At 34.2% G+C, this 10325-nt stretch overlaps 1 protein-coding gene across 1 annotated transcript in view; it reads left to right on the top strand.

The window, feature by feature from the left end:
- Window positions 1–6017: 6017 nt before the first annotated feature.
- LOC106618785 (uncharacterized) overlaps window positions 6018–10325 on the top strand; it is an 89364-nt gene continuing 85056 nt past the window's right edge. The window contains exon 1 of the mRNA XM_014236671.3: window positions 6018–7265. The gene's annotated coding sequence lies outside the window, so the exon portion shown is untranslated. The remainder of the gene's footprint in view (window positions 7266–10325) is intronic.

Genomic DNA, 10325 nt, shown 5'->3' with positions numbered 1-10325 from the left:
AGATTAAAAGTTCGTTGCTCATTTTATTTCGAATATTTTTTGTAAATAATTCAAAGAAGAACAATAAATTTTAATCCTCATAATTCGGCTCACCTTTATAATAATATATACAAGTTTAATACTTCATATAAGCTTGCATAATCACACATCGGCACTGTTATTCTCCCGCAACAGGTATTTTCCCCATCTCGCTTTGGCCTATAACTCGGGCATGAATTTTCGAAGCGTTATCACATATTCTAAATCTGGATAAGTATAGGTATAAGCACATTTTATTTTTGCTGGTGTATGATTGTGTGTATAGCAAAGGTTCCTACTGTGCTCAAAGGTGGCAAAAATGCCAAAAAGTGCGATTTCAATTTCGATCACCAAATTATATACAATATATAAACAGACGCTTCTTCTTATTTTCATTGTTCATCTACTAATATCCTTACAAACAGAAGAGCGCATATTATGTGAAAGAAGTGTTAACATGTTTAATACACTTTAATATTATGTCTCAATATTTCCACGCAACCGTTCTTGCTTAAGCTTAGCGACACGTTTTGCTATTTTTTTTCTTCTCTTTTCTTTTGTATCCTTTTTTTCAATCAAACGCCATAAAGATTGTGCCACATTTGGCCAATAGCTATTGCGGGCAGCTGCTGATGCCTATCACAGTCTGACTAAATGTAACTCAAGTTTTTTATTTTAATTTGTGTCTACAACAATAGCAACAGCCGCAGCGATGTAATGGAATTCCCAGTTGGAAAGCGCAGTCGGAATTATTGCACGGGCGGCAACATTGGCAAATCCAATCGCGTCTGCATTTGTTGCTGACAATTTGCATAATTTGAGTAACGGACGGAGTTGGCAGTAGTCGAGAAGCGTTGGCAAATAGACAGACATAAACGTGAGCAGCGACGACTACCGACATTTGCGTAATGGTATGTGTGTGTTGTATGCATGTGCGAGCGTTGGCAACTGAAGCAACAGGATGAGAAAGCTGCTGCTGATAACACTGGTAAACATTGTTTTTGTTGCACGAACTTTGTGAGGATTTTAGTTTATTTTATTTTAATCCCGCTCAGCTTTTTTGTGACAGCTAGATATTTATTTTTGACCTCATTTACCAGGCAAAAATTAAAGAAGGAATATTTATAGGTCCACAAATACGGCAACTGATAAAGGATACGAGGTTTGAAGATAAACGCAATGATCAGGCAAAACACGCGTGGAAATGTTTTGTGAACGTTGTGCAAAATCTTATACGAAACCATAGATTGGAAAACTACAAAAACTTAATAAATGATTTCATAATGTCATATGAAGCTCTGGGGTGTAAAATGTCCTTAAAAATACATATGCCGGACACTCAATCGGAAATCCATCTGCCAAGTTTGGGGTTTTTCCATATTAAGCAATAATTTATACTTTTTAAGAAAATATATGTTTTGATGCCACAAGAAAAGCCGGCGTGTCAACTTTATTCACATATTATTATTAAGTGAAGCTAGTGTATTAAAAGTTTGATATGAGTTCTCATGTGACTAAAAAAGTTAAAATTTTGTTAACCAGTGTAATTTATATAATTTGATGTATAAATAAGCATGTGTGGTGGTGTGGAAGTGTAAAAATATTATGTATCGGCTTAAGTGTATGCCAAGTTAGATAATCTTATACAGGGTGGAGGAATAATATTAGTGAAGATTTTGTCGGTATTTGATTGCTAGCAATCATTTTCCAATATTTTAGTTTTTTGTTTTCATAAGAAACGATTTCTACTCATCAAAAAGTATTAGCTTAGGTTAAGCTTCAAAACTGATTGCCGATACTAGGATTGTACTTGGAATGCAACAAACAACTCTTTTAAGATGTCCGAAAACTCTTTAAGGATCTGATGTACCGAGAAAGCGCTTAGAACACATACTAAATTCGCTAATGCGATTTATCTTGATTCCAACTAATTCATTGGTGAATGTGCGAGATACAAGATCTCATAATCTTGATCTCGTAATGGCGGTACAAAGAATAAGAAGAGAGAAAGCAAAGGATCCCAACATCTCTTATAGCTCGACTCAACATATTTTGGTTAATGTTTTGGGTATAAAGCGTGTCAATGCTAGACTCGTATCAAAAGCTCTGAATCTTTTGCAAATACGACGTTGAGTAGAGATCGCAAAAAAAACGTTTGAAAACGAATGCGAAGGATATTAAATTCAACAAACGCATCATTACTGCTAACGAGACGTGGATTTATGAATGTGAAGTCAAAACTATTCAGCAATATAGCGAATGGCGCTCCAAATATGAGTCAACCGGGCTAAGGCTTATAACAAGTGTATGATGGGAAATTGGATTAAGCATTGGCATGATTGCGTTGAAAGCGATAATAAAGCTATAGAAGTATAAACTCTTTTTTATACACTTCAATAAAGCCTGAAAGAAGAGATTTGATTTTTCTTTCTTGTTTTCAGAATATATTGTTAGAGTTAAACCTTTGACGTTTCACCACCTTGTGTACCAAGACCACTAACAGCAAAAACTATCCAAATGATGCAACGCAAAATAGATTTATTATATATACTAACAACTAAGCCTAAGAAGAGCATCAAGCGTTAAGTTCGAGTTGTGCAAGAAAAGACACGTTGCTGCGAGCATTTATAAACGCACAAATACATATGCAAATGCCTCTTTATAAGTATATATGGTGACATATAAAATGGCCAAAGGAAGACGGAACAATTTTCATTCTTCTTGATTATGTTAATGCCTGGCGCTGGCGCTGGCGCTGTCAACGACACATGCTGCTCCTGCCACTGTCTGACTTTGGAGGCCGACTAGCCGTTTACTGCTGACTGTGCAGCTGACTTCTTAGCGCTTCTCTATTTACTAACTGAGTGTTTGCTTTAAGTTTGCCACCTCTGCATGAAACCATGGTCACAGCTTACTTACTTAAGTAAAATGTTTTCTCGCTAGTCCAGTTTAATGCGCGCTACTGTGACGGTGACGATGGCGGTGGTTACGGTAGTTGCGGTGATGGCTGCGTCTGTGGTGTTAGAGCAACGGCGTTAATGCGTAGCAACAATACATGCAAGCAAATAAGAAGAATAAGAGATGCCAACTTAGCGCTCAACTTACAACATCGTGATATATTTTTCATATACATACATACATGTCTGTATATATGCATGTTTATATGAAATGATGATGAAACTAGCATGAGTGTGCCGATGCGTGCGCAACCAAATTGTGTGCATGTATGTATGCGTGTGTGAATTTGCCATAAATTTCAGGTATGAAAGCAGCAACTGGAGCCCGTGCTACAACCGACACACAGATAGACGCACATAAATAAACAAGAGCATAAGTAAGTGGCAACAAAAGAGCATAGAGTAAAGTAGCTTTGGTAACAAACAATAAATAAATAAATAAGTTGAAAGTCAGCGCGTTAATGCTGTTGCGTTTCCATCTCAAATATCATTATTGTTTCAATTCGAATTGTTGTTGGCACTTATTCCATTTGCCTTTTATTCATACTACTATACAACTAGACTCAGGTTTCTCGCAAGCAGCTAAGAAAATTGCATTTTCTTTTGTAAAATGGGTATCAGTTTGTGCGTAAAACTTGTATGCAATATATAATAGATATATACTTATTTATGTATTCGTATATATAATCACAAAATTTTAATATCCATGTATTCTTTGTAAGACACATTGAAGTCTGCGGTAAAAGTTGAGGTATGTTTTCATTAAAAAATGTCTCTATTTTGTTCGCTTATGTTCTGTAACAATTACTATTATCTTATATAAGTTCAAGTTATGTTTAGTGCAATTCCATTTCCGCGCAATCTTTAATGCTTTCTTTTTTGTTTCCCAAATATGCAGAGAGCAATATTTTTAAAAATATCTGATTCTAATCTTTCAATTTACCAATATTATTATCAATCAGGTTTGCAAATAAAAAAAGTTTTAAAATTTCTAAATACCGTAGTTAATATTAAAAAAATAAAAATAATAATAAATAAAAATAAAAAGGACTAAAAATTAAAAACTAAAATCTTAATACTCAATACCGGTTTATGACTAAAAAAAATCTTCGGTTGCACCAAACCCCTCAAACCCGTCACAGCTAAAAATGTTTGTTGACAGAATTTTATTTATTTCGTGTTCTATGATTTTGGGTATCTTTGTGAAACGATAGCTGATTTTAAATAAAATTTTAAGTTAGTTTAACACTCTTTGTCTTATTTTCTTTTAATTACTTGTAATATAATGCTTCAGTTAGAAATATCCTTTCTTTTTATCTTTTTTATTTTGACTTTTGATTTCAAAAACAATTTTTTCGTTTGTTACTGTAATTTTTACATTTAAAACTTTTAAAAATTTTGATTGCATTTTGGCAATTTTAGTAATGAAACTGATTCCTCATGTCGAATTTTTGGGTTAAAAAATAAGTTTTATGTATTTAATCCACAAATTTTTAATTATAAAACGCAAACATGTTAACAATTAATATATTTTTTTTTTAAATATTAACTTCAATGATAATTTTCAGCTTCTGAGGAGAATTTATTTATTAGTTATTTAATTACTTACTTAAGCAAAAAATTACTTTACTTCGAATTTTATCTGTAACTTTTTGCCTAAAAGTAATATTTTTTGTTAGTATAAGCGGTCACTTCAGCACCCTAAAATAAGATGAGCTTTGAGAATTTAATTTGGGAAATAAATCAGTCTCTTTCAAACTTTTTTATATCAAAACAAAAAAAAACAACATTGTATTGACAGTTTGATACAAAATAGTGGCTTGTGGACCATATCTCAACGCTTTTCAAGCGGGACTCTATATTCTCAGGCGTTTATAGAAACTCACGGCATCTGTAACAAAAAACGAAGAAAACAAAAAAGAATAAGACCTGGGACTCCAGAGTGTTTAGCCAAAATACGAGACTTGAAACTATTGCAAATAATTTTACTAACATTCAAATTATTCTTTCTAACTTTTTCACTCATACTCAAACAATTTTATTTCTACTTTATTTTATATAAATAATTGTATAATTTTTATAATCGAAAAGTTCAATAAAAGTAAAACCCTTATTCGAACTCGCAATATTTTTAATTAATTTATTTAAAATTACAATGCACGCATATACAATTTTTCCATTTACTTCATATCTATTAAACAGAGCTACGATAAGTATTAAGCAGAGGCATTATAGCAGCTATCGTGCTATCAGTGTTGTTTCTCTCAACACGAAGCAACAATTTGTTGTTTTATGCCCACAGAAAGCAACAGTCTCTACTTACACAACAACAACATTAAAGAAACGGCAACAATAATAAAGTCACAACAACAATGCGTGTCAAGCCAAACTAAGCAATGCCAATGTCGTGAGCGCAAGTTTCACTCGCAGTTGGCGAATATTTATGGGTTCACACAGTCGCATACACACACATACATACACACGGCCACATTTCTAAGCCGGCGCTAAAGAGTGAACGAAAGCTTTGCATAAAACCAATTTTGGTGAAAAGCTGCAGTGCAAAAGCGTGTCTAACTGTAGATACCCGGTCGCATCACATAACACACGTACACACATATACCCACACAGACAGCGGCCAGTCCAACATTGGAGTACGCTGATAAGTGTATACTCAAATGTGACTTAATGTTTAAGCGTGTGAAGGCACAAAAGCGGCAAAAAAACAGCGGCAAAAAAACAGCGAGCACTCAAGCTCATTTTTGCGGTATTTGTTTTTGTATTTGTATATGCTTTCGTTAGTCTCTATTTAGTAAGGCTAAATACATTTGATTGCAAAACAGCTACCGATATCACTCATACGCCCTGTCTGCTCGCTTAGTACACATAGCAAACGCACAAAAGTATGCTTCACACAGCATATTCACCATGCGTAAAACTCACCACACGCACTTCCTTACATTCGCTGCCGACGAAACGGCATTTGGCGACGGCACGCGATTTGTTGCAAACTTCAGTTGGTAATTTACGCTCGAGCCGCAAGGACTTGTGGACGTCGCGCGTGAACTTTGCACCAAAACCGCAGCTAAAGCATTAGCAAGAGTCATAGCAATAGCTACAGGAAAAGCAGCAGCAATAGCAATATAACTGCTGCAGCAACAGTGAAGTTTTGTGTGAGTTGCAGTTGAAACGGCATACAAACAGTCGCTTATTTAGACAGGTCCAGTTGTTTCGTAGCGTTGATTTTGCGTATTGTATAACGGTGTTTACTTTCCAGTATATGTGTATGGCTGTGTTTGTTGTTAGTTGACCGCAGCAGCTGTTGCAAGTCAATAACCATAAAAGCTGCACATATTCATTCATACATACATATATGCCTTAGTGTGTCTATATATGCTATAAGTGTATATGTATGTATATATGTGTTTCCCTAAGTAGGGAATTCAACTGCAAGCGTTAGCTACAAACGACCGCCAATTACGGTATGCGCGCATGGAACCACGCATACACAAGCAATAACAAAAAAATTTATTGACTTATCTTCAAAGCTGTAAAAAGATAGTTTAACGGTTTTATTGCTATTTCTGCATTTACGAGCAAACATATCACTCGCACTCTGTACACGCATGAGCGGTTGAATAAAGTAAACGGAATTTTGTGCGCATCCCAAAAGAAGACAGTCAAATCATCATTTAAGAAGTGTAATATTTCGCGAGAAATCCTCCCAGAGCTAATACCGTTAAAGTGCGGTTCTAAGAAACTAAGTTAACAATAAATCACAGTGACTTTTCGGCGTTCGCTCGTGTTGTAAGTTTACAATTACATTAACGCGATTCAATTAGCAGAGACCAAAGACAACAGCACAGCGGGCAAAACGCTCTCAAATTAAACAAAAAATAGTAATAATAAAAAGTGTTCGAAGAAAATCGTCTAGCGCAAAGCAGAAATAACAGAAATAAAAGCAAATGTAGTGGACAAAACTGAAGAACCTGAAAAAATAACGGTTAACTGAACAAGCGCAAAAAGCAGACATTTCGCTTTAACCCCAGCAGTAGCCGTCTAATTGGAAGCAACGCCGCGTCCGTCAAGCGCACAGCAGTTGTCAGCCGACGCTAGGCAGACCGCAGCAAGTGTAACCGGAAACACAGCGGTGCAAGTTAAAAACTCAAGCGCGCGGCAGCAACTTAAGCGGCAACAACAAAGGCAGCAAGTACAGAAATTCAGTCGCCTTTGAGTTAGCATCGCATCGCGTACAAAAGGAATTCTCATCGGCGCACAAGTGGAAGATGATAAGTAAGTGAGTGTGTGTGTAGCGAGCGAGGAGCTTTTTGACAGCAAATATGTAGCGCTGTGAAAAATTATTAACATCCTTTAAGTCGTGCAGCCAACTCTCTCTGATTTTATTGTCTCACATTGCTGACATTTTCGTGCTTTATTGTTTTTTTGTTGTAATTTAGCCCTTAACGCTTTATTGCCACTTTCGCCGCAAGTGCCTTAAACAGCTCCCGTACAGTTTTATGAGGCTTATAATTAAAGTTGGCGTTAAAAGTTGACGCTCAGCTATCCATTTGTTGTAGTGTGTGGCATTAAGTTTTTTTTTTTGCGGAGAACAGCAGCGCAGACAAGTCATTAGCTGGAAGGTTGAAACGGAAATGGACTTTTTAATTAAAAAAAATGGGTTGAATTTTTATTTCTGAGTTTGTTTGGTAAAGATTTAATAGACTTACTAGTATTTTATTCAGCAAATATCAAAAAACGTGTGTGAGTAAACTCTTGTTTCTGTCAATATAAAATTTGATGGAAATTGTCCCCTAATTCATTTAATGTTGTCTAATAGTTAATTTGTTTAGCAAAGTCCTCTAAATAATAAAAATTGCAAAACTTATTCTTATATTAATTTAATTTTGTAAAACTATTATTTTTTGAAATTAAAATACTATATAAAATAAATTTCGTAACTTTGGCCTGGAAGAACCAAGCAGCTTTCCATATTTCTTAGCTTCAGTTCTAATTCGATGAAACACATTTAACTGAGATATTGGTTTGGGTTATTATTTATTTAAAAATATTGAATTTCAACAGATTTACTCTAAGGGAACTGTTTGCAAAAGTCCAGCGTATGTTTTAGTGTTCTAGTGTTCTCGAGCATTGCTATCATATATAACGATAAGTATAAAACAAGCATTATTAGATGGCAATACATTCCCGTATTTAAGTGGATACAAAGCAAAAGAAAGAAGGCACAAATGTTCCATTCGACAGGAATAAGTCGATTGATCGGATTGCAATATATAAAAGCAAATTTTAAATAAGGCCCCACCAAACTGCTGAATAGAACCTTTCTCTCAAAGCCAATTGTCCATATGATACATATAGGCACGTTTGTACCCATCAAAGTCAATTATCACATTACTTAATATATTATTTTTTAATATATAATATTATAAAATTGATATAAATAGAAAATTGCAGTACTTATGCAAAAATAATATTAATTTTAATTTTTTTAATAAAATTAATTGTTTATGAAGATAAACGAGATTCTTTGAACAGACTCAAAAACCTAAAAATGGCACCTTTTTGACGATGGATTGCAAAAAATTTCACATTATTACTCTTAAACTTTCACACAGAAAAAACTATAATTTGTTTGAAAACTTTGCCCTAGACACGTCCTAGAATACACAACTGCCGGTTCAATGTAGCCGACTTCTTGGCAGAAGATTTCTGCTTACGTACCTTTGAAGCAGCAATTTTGCTTTACTTAATGTTGATAATCCCAGTTGTGACTAGACACTAGCATTAGCATTTTTGAATATTTGAAATTTAGCGATTAAAACGGAAAAAACAGCCAAGGTGAAGGATCCCGTTAAAGTAAATTCCGGCAAATTGAATTGGCTACAGTTAGACATTCATGTGTTAGCCATTCTAAGCTGGACAGTTTTATACGGTATGCAGCGCACTTTTAATTTTTTTTATTAATTTATTCTTATCAAAATTTAGCGTATACACATAATTCTAGTAAAATCTACTAAATCAGATACGTAAAATATACAAAAATTTATTATATTATTGTGATGCAATATGTGATGCTGTTGAGGTTACTCATGCGCCGCAGCAACCGCCTCATTCTAGAACACAATGAAATAGATGCAGTAAAAGTCCAAATTTACCAACAAAGTTATAAGAAATTGTACATTATATTCAGGAAAATCGTATCGGAGAATAGCGTTATTTTGTATATTATTTGACATATACTCCTTTGTGTTTAGGTAAATTGAACAATTTAACAGGTTAGTGTTGATTTTTATACTCTAGCAACATGTTGCAACCGAATATATTCGTTTTGTTTATCTAACAATTGTTTGTATCCCCTAAAATAAAACGAGATAGATATAAAGCTATGTATATATAAATGATCCGGATGACGAGACGAATTGACGACTTGCCGTCCGTCTATCCGTGCAAGTTGTAACTTGAGTAAAAATTAAGATATTTTGATGAAACTTGATACACATGTTCCTTGGTACCATAAGACGTTTGGTATTGTAGATGGGCATAATCGTCACTGCCACGTCCACAAAACGTCATAAATCGAAATCCTATAAATTTCCATAACTAACTTAAGCACTAAAATAAGATATAAACCTGTCACTTAGTACAAAGAACTGCATTGATTTTATAGGAGCCGATGTCAAAATTGGGTGATGGGCGTGGCACCTCTAACATTTAAGTGAAATCACATATCTCCAGATCTACTTCACCAAATTCAGTACATAACATTCTCCTAGCGATCCTAGGTTATAGTGGGAAAATTAGCGAAATCGGATTGCAACCACGTCTACTTCCCATATACCACACTTTTTTTTTTTTTTGTATAATGGTAAGCTTTTTGCCCAAAATAAGTAAAATCTGGCGAAACCTTGCCCTAGTCTACATATAACTAATCACAGAATTTTCAAACATCCGGTTGATTTTACCCCATATATGTTGGTGACGGTATGTGAGGTACCTTTATGAAACTCATTCTCTTATAATATGTAGTAATGCCAAAAATAGATAAAATCAGGTCGGGAAGTATATACCTAATATAAGATTTTCAAAAATCTCAGACGTTCCTTACTTGTTTAATATTTGCTTTTTACTTTAAATAAACAAATAGATAAAGTAAATTAAATACTATTAGTTACCCTTTAGTTGGTAATGCTGGTTTGAAAATAATAATTTCAATTAAATGTATAAATTTGTCTTTCTATGAGCTTTTAAATATATAGAGATGACGTTTTTTTAATATTGTCTAATAGCAAATCTGCGCCCCTAGAATGGCAACTGCTACTGAGAAATAAATATTTA

The sequence above is a fragment of the Bactrocera oleae genome, chromosome 2 (genome assembly GCF_042242935.1).
Source record: "Bactrocera oleae isolate idBacOlea1 chromosome 2, idBacOlea1, whole genome shotgun sequence".
In the NCBI taxonomy this organism is placed as follows: Eukaryota; Metazoa; Arthropoda; class Insecta; order Diptera; family Tephritidae; genus Bactrocera; species Bactrocera oleae.
The sequence above is the reverse complement of the archived record's forward strand: the minus strand, read 5'-3'. Positions and strand labels throughout refer to the sequence as shown.